Source organism: Pongo pygmaeus, chromosome 6, assembly GCF_028885625.2.
Source record: "Pongo pygmaeus isolate AG05252 chromosome 6, NHGRI_mPonPyg2-v2.0_pri, whole genome shotgun sequence".
NCBI classification, from domain to species: Eukaryota; Metazoa; Chordata; class Mammalia; order Primates; family Hominidae; genus Pongo; species Pongo pygmaeus.
In genome coordinates, this window is record NC_072379.2 from 36,232,990 (window position 1) to 36,247,686 (window position 14,697).

The following is a 14,697-nucleotide window of genomic DNA, read 5'->3' on the forward strand; positions in this document are numbered from 1 at the left end:
TTGACCTAGACAATAGTTTTCATCTATTAGTATTTTATATAAAGAGTCTTTTTTGTCTGACTTCTTTAATGGAACATAATTATTTTGAAGTTCATTCATGTCATTTTATGCATCAGTATTCATTCCTTTTCACTAAGTAGTGTCCCATTGCATCAATGTGTCATGGTTTTTATCCATCCATGTTGATCGATATTTGGGTTGTCTCTGGTTTTTGGCTATCATGAATAAAACTGGTATCAATAGTGCTGAATGATTTGCTTGAATTTAGTTGCCTATTCAAAGATTCAAGTGATTCATCACAAGAGAAGTAAAGGCTTCTGGTGGAAGATGCCTTGTTTCACGGAGAGAGAACAGGAAAAGAAAAACGTGTGGAAGAGGGGTGTGGTCTAGAGACTGTGAGGAACGCCTGTCTTCCCCTCAGTTGTGTCCTCGCCACAGTGGTGCTCCTGGACCTCCCTGTCTGAAAGCTGAGCCCAACTCACTTCTAAGTGAGTCAATTTTGATAAGTAGATGACAAGATCTAAGTAGCACTGAGGGTGTGGGAGTGAATGGGAGGCTGAGGGGCCCAGGGAAGGGAGCTGTCTTTTTCCAAGACTTCCATGTGCTGGGCCCTGTGTCATTCCTGTGCCATCTCATTGCATATTCACAGCCTCCTTTTAAGGCTGAGATTATTATCATCTAACTTCACAGGCAAACATGAGAGCTTGCAGACAGTAAATAACATGCCCAAGCCCAACTGACTCACAATTTGCAGGTCTGGAATTTGAGCCCAGGTCTCTTGGCTTCCAGGGCTGTTTTCTTTCATCCACCCTCTCCAGGACGGCCTCTAAAGCTGTGGCACGTGCAGGTGGCAGACAGCAGCGACAGCTCCGGTTAAGGAGCCAGCAGGGGGGAAAAGGTGCATTCTGAGCTGGGTTCTTAGCACATGCAGGGTCCTTACGCCCCTTGTTCAGGCCTGGGCGAAGCTCAACTGGGACAGGGAGGGTCCACAGGCCAGAGTAGGACAGGAGCATCCATCCAGGCCAGAAGGGTTCTGGGCCACAGAGCCATGGTCTCTGCACAGCCCCTCTGGTGTGGGAGATATCCCTGCTCTGCGTGTTAGCAGGATTTATGCAAGAATTGATGTGAGCAGGTACAATAGCTGATTTTAAGGATAATTTTGAAGTCAAGCCCTAAGCAAAGAATCAACCTGGGTGGCAGCCCCTATGTCTATCCTTAACTTGGTAAGTGACCTGGGTAAGTTCCCTACTGGCCCTGGGCTCAGCTTCTCCCTCTCCCCACGAGGAGCTGGGCTAGGCCTGCAGGGGCCAGTGGTGCGGCGCCTCCTCCCTGGAAATGGCATTGGTTAACTACGTCCGTTCTTCCCAGCCTTGCGTTCCTTCACCACTAGGTGGAGGGCGTCTCTTAGGTTTCCCCACTGCTCCCTGAAGGCCTTGGAGGCGGTCTTAGCCTTCCCGCCATGAAAACCACTTTAAATTTTGACAGCTTTTTAAGGAATTCCAATTTAGATGTTAGGAAATATTCAGTCAATTCATTTGCCCAAAAGCTCAAATTTTGAGTTTCTTCACTTTCTATTTTCCGATTTCAATATATTGTACTTTTTTTTTAAACTTTTATACTAAATAAATTGAACTTTAAAAATGTTCTGGCCTATATTTATTACTTGGGAGATTTCCAGCAGAATTGCTTTACTGATGCTTGCCTCTATGTGAAAAGTGCTTTTGATCTCTTAAGTGAACTGTTCTCTCCTGCGTCAACCAGACACAATGAAATAGTGGAGATGTGGGAGAGAGGTAAGGACTCATTCTTTCAGCTGACATGTTTTTGAGATTTCTGTTACCCCCCAGGGTATTCATAAGGCCTCAGCACAGAGCAAACTATTCTCACAATCATGCCTGATAGTGAACTGATCACCTTGGGCATTTACCAAGTGCTCTCTTCACATCTCTTATCTCACCGAATCCTTCCTATTCCTCTTACAATGAGCATTTTTTAGTCTCTGCTTTTATAGAAGAAGCAGGCGAGGCTATGATTGGCCACATAGATTCCCCACCTGCACCCCAACATACACAAACTATCCAAGCATAGGTTGGAATTAGGAAAGGGACTTGACTTTATTTCAGTGTCCGTGAGTATAGGAGTGGTCAGACTTTCTCAAATCCTGCATCTAGCAGTAGGGACCCAGAGAAGCCTGCCTCATTCAGGTGGCTGTGTTGGCTGGCATGGTTATGGGGGCCATGCAGGGACATCCCCAGCCTTCAGATGGAACCTTCTAGAGCTGTGTCTTGCCTGTCCCTAGAGTCCAGTGGAGGCCAGCACCCCTCCACTGAAAAAAGAATCCGAAGACTTCAGCCAGGCTGACTTGCCCTGGGGTTGCTTTTCAAGTGGAGGTACAAGGACAGCATCAGCTACAGAGAGAGGGAACCTGGAAAAGCAAATGACTCCAGAAGGCCCGGAATCTGCACAGTGTGTGAATGTGTGGAAATAGCAGCTTTCACAAGGAACATTTCTCTAACTGCAAAGGAAATTAGGCAAGCAGTTTATTTAGGAGAAGCAGAAGCAAGAGGAAAGTGATTTGCCTTTTTTTCCTCTTTTTCTCCTGAGAGGAGGATGATCCTGCAACAATCTACCAGCAAGGCGTACTGAGTCCTTCCCTATTTGCTGGAAATCCCACCCTCCTGCTATTGCACGTCTTGGTTTCTGTTTTGTAGGTTGCTACTGGCAGGAGAGGACTGGAAGTCACAGAAATCCACAGGGCTCAGACTCGTGAGAGACAGAGTGTGGAGCTAGGAGATCCCAGGCGTGTCTCGGCATACAGGGAAGAGAGCCAGCATGTCAGCCCACACCTTGAAAGGGACCAGTGTGCCTGCTTGAGAAAAAGCACATGTCCTCAGGCAAGTGACATTTCCCTCTCAGGCAGAGTGAAGGGCCAGGTCGAAAAAGAAGAAGTGAAAGTTGCTGCATACTTCGGATACCAAAGGCAGCCTTCAGGATTTGGTACCCCAGGGCAGACTTCTTTGGGGAAGCTGGGAATGAATGGTTTACTTGGAGAGGGAATCGAATCTTTTCTGGGCACCCCCTCACCTTGTGCCAGGCACTGTGCTAGACCTTGGGGAGCTCCAGGGAGCAAGGCAGGTACTGGCATGTCATCAGCACTTCCCGACAGAGCCTTCTACAACAATGGAAACGTCTGCTTCCACATTTGTGCTGTCCAATATGGTGGGTACAGTCACATCTGCTGATAGAACACCTGGAATATGGCTAGTACAACTGAGGGGCTGAAGTTTCAATTCTATTTCATTTTAATGTAAATTGAAATAGCCATGTGCAGCTAGTAGCTACTCTGTGGAAAAGCACTATTCCACATAGACCCTTGATGTGGGGAATGAAAGAAACACACTGTGTTGCAGGTTCTGGCATCATGATGTTCCAGGTGTGAAATGGTTGCTCGGTTTCTCTGAGAAGACAATCAGGAAGTAGGATTGCTGGGTGCATCTGGGAGGTGTGCCTTTCCATTGACTACATTTACTCTCTCATACACTTAGTACAGCCTGCAGGGGTTGTGTGTACCTAGTGTGTATCAGTGACCAAGTACTCCTTAGGATGACAGAGTGTTTTCTTTTTTGATTGCTCAGCATCATCCTGCTCTTTATGAGTTACAGCTTACATTATCGGGAGCCTGAGGTGCCCCCAGGGCACTAGGGGCTGGTGAGAGGTGTGGTACCCAGCAGCTGGGGGACCTCAGTGAGGGGCTGGCCCAGCCCCATTCTTCTCTCTAAGGTGTGGGGATAACGACTCCTCTATTTCTTTTCTCTATGTGTCTGGCCCGTAAAAATCCTCATTCTGTAACTGTGCTGGTGTCCACTGTGGGGAATGTTCTGTTCATCTGTGCAGTGAGAAAGCTAGTTAGCTCCCGGGTCTGGAGCCCTTCTGAAGGAATGCCTGGCAGTGAGAAAGGCTTTCCTTTTTGGTTGACATGGGAAATGCTGGAGATGGCTGGCTGCTCCAGTGCAGCAGCTTTCTGCCCTCTCAGATCCTAGGGCAGAAAAGAAGTTGCACATTCATCGTACCCTGGTCTGCAGCCGTTCTTCATATTAAAGAATATTTAAATGAACAGAAAAGCTGCCATCAGGGATGTGAAGGGAGGGATTATGACTATTTCACAAACATTTACTCCACACCTACTATGTGCTGTTAGGTTAAGCATTATGCCTTCTGGGGTCTGCTAATGCTGCAAGGCTTTGTTGTTACTTGCAGCTTTATAAATGTGCTTTTAAAGCATGGAGATTGTCAAGAACAGGAAAGATTTAATTTTATCCCAAGGTTGGGCTAAGGATTTTGTGCAGTATAGAACAGGGTCTGTGGAGGAGATTCTTTTGAGATCATTGAGACTTGCTTTACCCAGGAAGGTGACATCTTGTGCTGTGTATCTGTTTGATACCTGGCTAAGACTTTGAAAATAATCACTACATATTAACAAGTAGGGTACAACAGAATCTTCTTATGTGCTATTTTTCTACCCAAAATACTCAAAATACTACCTCTCCTACTTCTTTTTTTTTTTTTTTTTTTTTTTTTTTTGAGACTGAATCTCACTCTGTCATCCAGGCTAGAGTGCAGGGGCACGATCTTGGCTTACTGCAACTTCCACCTCCTGGGTTCAAGCAATTCTCGTGCCTCAGCCTCCCGAGTAGCTGGTATTACAGGCACCTGCCACCACACCAGGCTAATTTTTGTATTTTTAGTAAAGGCAGGGTTTCATCATGTTGGCCAGGCTGGTCTCTAACTCCTGACCTCATGATCTGCCTGCCTAGGCCTCCCAAAGTGCTGGGATTACAGGTGTGAGCCATCGTGCCCGGCCTACTTCTCCTACTGATTTTCCTTCTGAACTATCAGTCCTGTTCAGCACTTTTCCTTGTTCCATTGTTGAAAGTCAGGCGCATGCCTTTGAAGTGCATTGTCAAATCTCTATATCATGTTTCTCTTTCCCAAAACTATTCTATCCTCCCCACCGCAACCTCTCACATGCAGTATTGTGAGGGAGTTTACTACCCAAGAGAAACCATTTTGAGGATTCTTCTTCATGATTTCAAATGATCGGCTCTACATAGAAAGGTCTGTACACTGTCAAACATACAAATGAATATCACCTAAAGGCATCCAGTTGTAGGGAAATATTTGGAAAACAAAGATAATTTATTAACTTAACTGATACCGTTTCTTCTTCTCTATTTTAAAAACACAGATATGTTATTAAGATCTCATATTACTTCAATATTGGCGTATTGCACTGATTTTGTTATAGTGAATTGTGTTATCCTGGCTTCGAGGATCTGTGAACATTGTATGGTTTTGTGGATGTTACTTTTCCTGTCTGAGCCTTAGGATCCCATATTTGTAAGTGGGCACAATAACACCTTGTGAGAATGACAAAAGCACTTATATGATACCAATGCAGCAAATGCTAATGTTCCTCCATCCTTTTTATTCAAGTCTCTAAGCATTTTACAGTGAATCTAATGCTACTTTTCATCCAGGCCTGAACGAGAAAGGACATAGAAATTGTAAGCTGGTACTTTTCATATGGTTCACACAGATGCTTAGGACCCAAATCTGTTCTGAATTATCCAGGCCCAATGTCACATCCTGAATTTCAATGCCAAGTAGAGATGCAAGCTGAGGAGGCAGATAGTCCTGCCTCTCTGCTTCCTGCTCTAGGGAGAAAGGCCTTAGGCACCCCCTCCCTCCCTTGCAGCCTCAGCACTGAAATCCCCCAGCAGCAGATAGAGGCTCCCACCAAGCCAGTTCCACTCTCAGGGCAAGGGTAATTTCCGGAAGTCAGGAGACAGCTTGCATGATGACATTGGAGCAGGTTCTGGGCCACCCTGCTTCACCCTGGGATGGCGTAACCGCGGCCAAGTCACCCTGTGAGCCAAGCCTGTGACTTCATCCATGATCCAGGGCCTGGCACCGCAGGGAATGAAGGGAACGACAGTGCTGGGAACATTAGCAACCCGAGGGCATCAGGCCAGGAACACGGCCAGGCCAGGGAAGAGCCAGGGACAGGCTGGCTGTGGTCCCTCCCTGGCTCTCGGTGTTCCCTCTAGGATCCCATTTTCTACAGTGTTTCCCTTCCTACAGTGACATGCGTATTAATGGTAATGTTGAAGAGGGGAGGTGGGACATTTTTAGTTTAACTATATTTGTGGAAAGCTGGATTAAATAAACCATCTTCCATTCTGCCCAGGGCATTTCAAATGCTAAGGCACCTTGTGGATCTCCAAAAGAGGGAAGAGTGTGTGGCTTTTCCCAAATCGTTTGCCCCATTCTCCTTTTTTGCATTATGCATAATGGGCTTTAGGAAATGTGGCTTGACGGTGACTCCCTATGACCTTGAAAACAGCTCTCTGCTTCCTTGGCCTTAGTTTCACTACCTGAAATTGGTGCTCACACCCCTCTCCGCCCTTCCTCAGGGGGCCCATGCATTCATGACAGCCCTGCAGCTTCAAGGTCAGGACAGGGGCTCAGCTCCTGCTCCCTTCCCCAACCCTCAGAGGGCACTTCTTTGGCTGAGTGGTGGACCACTTCTCTCCAGGTGTCTGGCACTCCCCAGCCCCCAGGACACTCCTCCGGCCCAACCGCACGGCCTGGCCTTCCTTCAGCACTATTCCGTGTCCAGGCCTCTGTACCGCATTCACACTGCCCCCTCTGCCTGAAACTGTCTGCTGCCTTTCTTTGCCCAAATAACTCCCGTCTTTCAGTTCAACTACATCCTTACTGATTTTCTGCCTGCTGGATCTGTCCATTTCTGATGGAGAATGTTGTAGTCTCCAGCTCTAGGAGTGGGTTCATTGATTTTTGTGCGGTTCTCTCTGCTTTTGCCTCATGTATGCTGGTGCTCTGTTGTTAGGAGTGCATATGCTAAGGATTGTTACATCTTGTTGGAAAATTGACCCCTGTGTCATTATGGAATGCCCCCATTTACCCTGATGCCTTTGCTTGCTGTGACTCTGCTGTGTCTGAAATCAATCAGTATAGTTACTCCGGGTTTCTTTTGATAGTGTAACTATGGTATTTTTCCTTAATTTCTTTACTTTTAATCCTTATGTGTCTTTATACTTAAAATGGATTTCTTTTTTTTTTTTCCTTTTTTTATTTTTTTGAGACGGAGTCTCACTCTGTCGTCTAGGCTGGAGTACAGTGGCGCAATCTCAGCTCACTGCAACCTCCACCTCCCGGGTTCAAGCGATTCTCCTGCCTCAGCCTCCTGAGTAGCTGGGACTACAGGTGTGTGCCACCATGTCTGGCTAAGTTTTGTATTTTTAGTAGAGACGGGGTTTCACCATGTTGGTCAGGCTGATCTTGAACTCCTGACCTCGTGATCCACCCGCCTCAGCCTCCCAAAGTGCTGGGATTACAGGCATGAAAAATGGATTTCTTATAAACAACATCTAGTTGGGTCACATCTTTGGATCCACTGAAACTCTATCTTTCAATTGCTGTCCTTAGACTATTGATGTTTAAAGAGATTATGGGTACATTTGGATTCATACTGATTACATTTGTAACTGTTCTCTATTCTATGTGTGGGCCTTTTTGTTTTGCTTTGTGTTTGTCTTCCACTCTTCTTGCCTTCTTTGGCTTTGAGTATTTTGTATAATTCAATTTGTGCCCTCTCTGCCTTCTCTTTTTCAAGATTCAGCTGAGGTGCACTTGGTCCCATGGGTCCTGAGTACCTTTGGGTCCCAGGTGTCTGTGTCGGCAGCACAGAGCTTGTGTATGGACAGTCTTGCCTGACGGTTGCTCATTTCACCCGCGGCTCCTCCAGGGTGGTGGCCTTACATTCTCATGTCTCTGACCCTGGCTCCTGGTCCTGGGATTACAAGGGCAGGCCTAGTCAATGCTGGTGGGACAGGACAGAACTATGTATATAGGGCGGCACCTGAATGAGTGTTAACACAAACACACATTCTTAGTACTAAGAGCATGTTTACATTGGAAAATAAAGCCCCAGAAGCCTTCTTGAGGGAAATCCCCTCTCCCCCACGTGACTGCTGCAAGGCTGAACTCCTCCTTGCCCAAAGGGGGCTCTTCCAGCCTTCCCTGCCCCACAGCACTTCTCTAGATTCAGCCAGTTCACCCCAGGGCCAGAGGCTCTGCCTGTCCCCTGGAGGAGTTCCTTGTGCAAAAGAAGGGCCTGAATGCTAAGATGAGGAGAGGACCCTCCTGGAGCACCCAGGGAGCCCAGGGGTCAGCATCCTATTGCGTCTGGCCCTTTCTCTGGGAGTGGGCGGCAGGGCGGGCAGTCGATGTTGGCTGTGGAGCAAGTAGAAAGATGGCCAGAGCTTCAAAGGGAAAGCCATGGGCCTCAGGCCCACGTCATTGCCTGGAGCAAGAAAAGACCTCAGGGAGTCCAGGGCTCTGGGATGGAATCTCCAGCAGAAGCTTCTCTCTGTTGTCATTGGAGGCTCAGGATGTGTGACACCAGCCTCTGCCCTCCACAGACTCACAGTCCAATGGAGGAGGTGGACATCCCATACACTGTGGAGTGAGAGCCCTAAGACGGCTGACATGAGGGCTTGAGGAACTCAGAGACCAGGTCTTGAGAAACCTCCAAAAATTAGGTGCAATAAGTTCTGCCTTGCAGAAGAACTCAGCAGGCAGCCAAGCGTGGGAAGACTTCCCAGGACCAGCAGGGCCCTGTGATGTGAGGAAACCTGGGAATCAGGTGTGATTCGGAGGTTGGGAGGAGGCTGGAGGGATCATTTGGGGTCACACCTCACTGAGGGTGGATGCCTTCCTGGAGATGAGATCTGACCTGGGAGACCAGCTGACCAGCTTCCCGCAGCTCTCGGGGTCCCTGCCTCCATGCTTGTCCGCTTTAATTTCCCATCAGTGCATGTAAACACACAACTGTTCTCCCATGGGGCGGTATGAGACCAACTTAAAAAAGCAATCGTGGTGCTCACAGAGGTGGGAAGTGGGTGTGGGCCGAGGGGATTTACAGAGGATTTTGCAAGGGGCAGTGCCCACTGAGGGTGGGGATCAGGGCAGTGCCCAGAGGGAGGAGGTCCCTGAAAGGGGAATCGAATTGAGGGACCCTGAAACTACACACCCTCCTTACTGTGGGGCCCGGCCCACCCTCTACCCACAGGAAGCTGGAGGGAGAATGACAATGAGGAAGCTCGCGCAGGTGCCTGGGGAGGAACAGCACCGTGAGATGGTGGTGGAGAGGAGGCCGCAGCCACTGAGGCCTTCTGGGAACCTGGGATCACACGTGGTCGCAACCACAGAGAGAGGTCTTAGGGTGGCCTTGTTCAGGAGAGGCCCATATGCATGTGCATGGCACCTCCTCGGGCCCAGGGGGTACAAAGCAGAGAGAGAGGCCAGGGCTGACTCATGGGCAGAGAAACAGAAACATTGGGACAATTCACACACTCAACGTCACAATTAGTTGGTTTGACAAAACATGGGAAAGAAGAAGTGAAATTTGTTAACTGTATCGAGATCCATGCAGTTCACTTCAGGGGACAGTTTTGGTACCAAATTATCCTTATTATGCAAATTCCCTCCCCCAGCAGGTTCCAGTTGTGCCCGGGGACCCATGGCGGGTGCATCTGCTTCCCATGGTTCCGATTCACCGAGTCACCAGGGCCCATCTGCTCAGCCCAGGCCCAGGGCCTGCTGCCAGGGAGGAGGGGGCGTGGGGAGGGGCCATGCTGCTGCTCCAGGACCTGCAGGGCCACTCCTGGAGCTGGAAGGTGATGCAGCCTGCCTTGAGCAGTCCAGATCCCAGACGTGGACAGGAGACAGAGTTCAAGGGACGTCTGCCTTGTTCCTGTCCTGGCCATGTCAAAAAGCAGAAAAAGCAAGGGAGCATCCCTATGAGGCTCTTACCTTTCTCCTTAGAAAAGTGCAGCCAAGAACTTGGCCTTTCCAAAGCATCGGCCTCCATGAGGCCTGGGCTGCGTTGCAGGGTCCTGTTTTCTCTGCCGGCTGCTCTCCAGAGCCCATCTCTGCCGTCCACTGTCACCCACCACTTGAAGGTCATTACCAGCATCCTAAACACTTGGCTCAGTGGTCTCGTCTCTGCCCCCTTCCTTATTGCATCTGCGTTATTGAACCTATTTGTGGGCCTCTTTTTTTGAATTAAAAAAAACAATTCTGAGATGCTGTCCCCAATGAGCTTTCCTATCTGGAACAGCCCCTCTTATTTCCTTTGCCTAATTCCTCCTGCTTCTCCTCTCCTCACGCTCCCCAGAACCATCCCCTACCCTCCACCTCTTTCCTGAGGCAACATGTACCTGTCACAGCTCCCATTACAGTAGCCTATGCCTCATGACTCCCAAATGCATCGGCCATCCATGGGGACCTGGCTGTCCCACCCATGCTTACACAAAGCCAAGTTCCCCTCCTCAAATCCTCTGCCCATTTTCCCTTTTCTCAGTAATGGCTCATACAGGTTCTGAGACTGGGTTTCACCTCCTCACCTCTCGTCAAAGCACAATAGATTTAATCATCTTAAACAGATGTTATGCAATAAATATTTATTGAGCATCTAATATGTTTCAGGTACTCTTTTTGACACGGAGGATATAGCATTAAATAAATTTTAAAAATCCCTGCTCATGAAGCCTGCGTCCTAGTGGCAGAGTCCAGTCCTCTCTTCTCTGTTTCTCTCCTCTCCTGACTTCTGCTGGCTAGTGTCAACACCCTTGCTGTGGGTAAAGCCTCTCTTCTGCCTGGATGGCATGGCCCCCTTTGCTGTCTCCAGAGTTCTCATTGCATCACTCCCTCCCCCTTACCTCCTAAGACTCCTGGATGCCTCCCCAATCACCTGTTCAAACTTCTCCTGTCTATCCTCAATCTACATTTCTGAATTTATCTATTTTTTTCTCCTTGAGTACTCTTTCCCAGACAAACAGGGCTATTGCTGTTGGACTTCTTGTTCTGACATACAACAGATTTCATTCACATTTGTTCTGTCTTGAATGCCCTTCTTACACCCCCAATCCTCTGCTTCCAATGTCAAAATCCCAATCATTCTGAAAAGCTGGGATCAGACAAGATCTCCTCCAGGAAGCCTTCTGTAATCCTCAAGTGAGAAGTGATGTTTCCTTCCACTGGGCTTTTACAGCACTTTATCACTTTAGAGCGCTTTTCATTGCACTTTGTTTTGTAATCACCTTTGTGCTGGGTCATTTCTCCCTGTGCTTTCTAGAGTGCAGGCACAGGAGCCAGGTGCTCAGAGGCGAGTGCTGGTCCTAGTATTTCTAGCTGTGTGACCCTAGGCAGGTTACTCAGCTTTACCAAGCTTCAAAGTCCTCATCTGCAGAACTGGAGGTGACAATGGTACTTGTAGAGACAGACAGGGAGTACACATGGCACAAGCAGGTGGTTACAGCCCCCAACCCCTGTGATGCTGTGAGCCTTGATCCCAGCACATAGCCAGGCACTGAAGGCTCAGGAGCAATGTGATATGAGTGGGTCAAGTCATTATGTGATGTCAGGAGTGTCTCTTTTATCAAGAAGAAATTGATTTACTTTATTTCCAACTTCCCAGTCTCTGCTTTGCAGCTCAAGGTATTCAACAAACCAATGAAGGATCTTAAGATTAAGAAGAGCCAGGGATAAGATGCAGTGCAGGGAGAACAGAATGGAGTCAAAAGCCAAATGTGTCAATGTGTGTTGGGGGCAGGGACACAGAGGGAGCACTGTCTAATTGGGGAAATGCCCCTGCTCTTGTTCTTGGTCTTGAGTTTATTGGTTGTAATTGTACTCATCTTTGACTAGATACCTCTAGGCTCCCTGATATTTTGCAGAGCTCTCCCAGTCCCCTGATTCTTAGCTTAGCTTGTGTTTCCTGTGCTCTGAAATATCCTTTCATTGCTCAGACTCTGTTTGGCCCTCATTTCTTTTCCTGGTCCTCCCGCCCTTCTGTTTCTAGTTCAGATTCACGCATTCTCCATCCTCTCAGGGACCAGCTCTCCAGCAGTGTCAGCCACCTTGCGTGCTCTGTGGGGCTGGAGGGGACCAGAGCTGTCCAGAAACCCCCAACCCCACCTCCTCGCTCTGTGCCTGCCCTGGCATATGCCCTGGAGATGCCTCTGAATTCTCTGAAGTGAAAGGGCCTGCTCCCCAGGTGGAGGCTGGGAAACTTGACATGCAATTTGTGGGTGAGTTTGGCTGAGGAGGCAGCCAAGGGAAAACCCTCTGAAAGCAGGTTTTCACCCGCATCTTTCTCCTCCCCTCCCTGGAATTCAGAAGCTATGGGATTGCCAGACCCTGTCATTCCTGTGGATCAAATCCTACATCCTCCCTGGAGGAAGCACTGCTGAGATGGAAGGGGAGCCGAGAGAAGAATGGGCCTGAGGGCCCTGGGCCCATTCTGCCTCTGCCGCACTGGACTCTGGGTGCTCTGTGGAGCCCTGAGATGCGGTTCTTTCACTTTACGATGGGGCACATATCATCTTCCCCAGGCTCACGCAGGACATGCCCAGCATGGTGATGGCTGAGAAGGAGGTTTGCCGCTTCCCAGACACAATTGTCTGATCTCTAAGGGGGATGTGGATGGGTCCCTGTCTCACTTGGCTGTCATGCAGCTGGAATGAGATAAGGGGGCTAGAAGGTGCTATACAAACGCCAGGTGAGGCAGGAAAGGCTGAGCAGCCACTCCCGCAGCACTGAGCCCAGTGCTCCACAGACACTGAGGATTTAATCCTTCCTGTAACCTTCCAGGCTTTCAATGAGGAGAAAACTGGGGCTCAGAGAGGTTAGGCCATGTGTCCAATGTCACACAGCGTTAATGTACAGAGCAGATATTCACACCCAGGCTTGGCAGCTCCAGAGTCCCATTCCTAATCACCATGCCTTATGCACATCTCAACATGCCCAGAGGGACACCTCTAAGGCAGGGCCACCTTGTGCTCCTGGCTGAGGAAATGGCACTTGGCTTTGGAGTAGCAGGAAACCAGGGGAGATCTCTGTGCACAGGGCAGGGCCAGTGATTGATCAGGTTCCTGGTTTAACACAATCACTATTGAGAAGTCAAAAGTCTAGGTAGGAGTAAGGAGACTCGGGAGTTAAGGAGGCCTTTAGGAGGCTCCCATTGAAGGAGGGCCAGGGAGAGAGACTGTGTGACACTGAGGGTCACTGCGGAGACCAGTGGCAGCTTGGGCATGGCCTTCCATCTTAGTGGACCATGGAGGGCCAGGTGAACAGGCTTGGCTTCTCCATTAGGGGAAACAGGCTGAGATCCAGGGGGTGATGCAGGGATGGCTGTGGACTCTATTTTCTCACCCCTGTCTCCATGTGGATGGACTTTGGTAAAACCCCTTGCTGGACCCCAGGAGGGAAGGAGTGGCCTGGACTTGAGACTGGACGTAGGAACCGAGTGCGCTTCCTCTTGCTCCACAGGGGTCTGCTGCCTACAGGGTGTAGGTTCTGGTCCCCTCTCCCCATCCTGCAGGGCAGGGGCTCAGCCTTTGCTGGGGCCTCATAAGTTTAATTGCTACCTGTGGCCAGGTGGGCAAGTCCGTCTAATGCAGAATGAGTGTAATGCCCGCTGGGGTCACACCGTGAAGCTGTGTCCTCTCATCTCGGTTTTATGAGTAAGAAAGCTAGTTTTTTGGATTCCCACTTGTTGATTCTTTTATCTATAATATCTGGGTTGTTTCAAACTCAGGGGGGAAAAAAAGAGACTATTATTGGTTCCTCCCCTCCCTTCCAAAAATGGGTTTGGGCCCAGGAAGAGAGGCAAGGCTGTAACTGTCTCTAGGAGGAATGGACTGGGAGTCTGCTTAGCATGACTTGGTGGCTGGTCCCACACCTCGAGGGTGGGCTGTGTCCAGACCTCCAGCTCCAGAATGTTCAGGAGGAGGCTTCTGAAAGCTGCATTTTTAACAGCCACTCAGATGATTATAAGCTGCATTTGGGAAACAAAGTCCTGGGAGATCATTGGAGGCACTGGAGCCAGGGCAAGGCTGGAGTCGGTGAGGGAGTCTCATGGAGCTCAAAACTAGGGATTGGTTTTGCTCAGGCCTGTTTAATGGCAGGAGAAGCCAGTGGGAGCCTAGGATGCTGAGGGCAGTGTTGCTATTCTAAGAGCCACGGGGAATCCCTTTCTGCCTCCTTAGAGGAAGTTAGGGGCGGATGATTTGCAAAAAGTCAGAGAAGACAGATCTGTGCAGGCAACAGCAACATTTTGCCTTCAGCTCCACACAGCAACACTGTGCCAGCCCATTCTGGGTTCTGGTGCAGAGAAAAGGCCAGAAGTTTTGCGAAGGATTTCCTGGGCTTTGGAGGAATGTGGAGTTTCTGTCTTGGTTGTCTGAGAACTTCCTCCAGGTCTTTTACCAATTGCTCAATCCCTTGAGTGTGTCTTTTGTGCCTAGTCCTGTGTTGGAGTTGTAAGGCCATAAAAGAAAAGACATGAGTTTTGGAAACAGCCAAAGGGATTTTTTTTTCCTTGAGAACCCATGTGCTTCCAATGAGAATGTGAGAAGGTTTCACCAAGGAGTCATAACCTCCAGGACGTTTTATTTTGACAGAAAATGTGTAACAAATCTATCAAAAATGGGATCAGAAATTTTTGGTCTTCCAGTCCCCAGTCCTGATTTTTAATTCCCAATTCCAAAATTCTATACTAACATCCAAACTATAGCTTGACTTTTAAATTTACCCCACTCCTCGGGAAGA

At 48.8% G+C, this 14,697-nt stretch overlaps 1 protein-coding gene across 1 annotated transcript in view; it reads right to left on the reverse strand.

The window, feature by feature from the left end:
* Positions 1–14,032: 14,032 nt before the first annotated feature.
* The window catches only part of IKZF1 (IKAROS family zinc finger 1), a 101,800-nt gene continuing 101,135 nt past the window's right edge, over positions 14,033–14,697 (reverse strand). The window contains exon 10 of the mRNA XM_063667318.1: positions 14,033–14,395. The gene's annotated coding sequence lies outside the window, so the exon portion shown is untranslated. The remainder of the gene's footprint in view (positions 14,396–14,697) is intronic.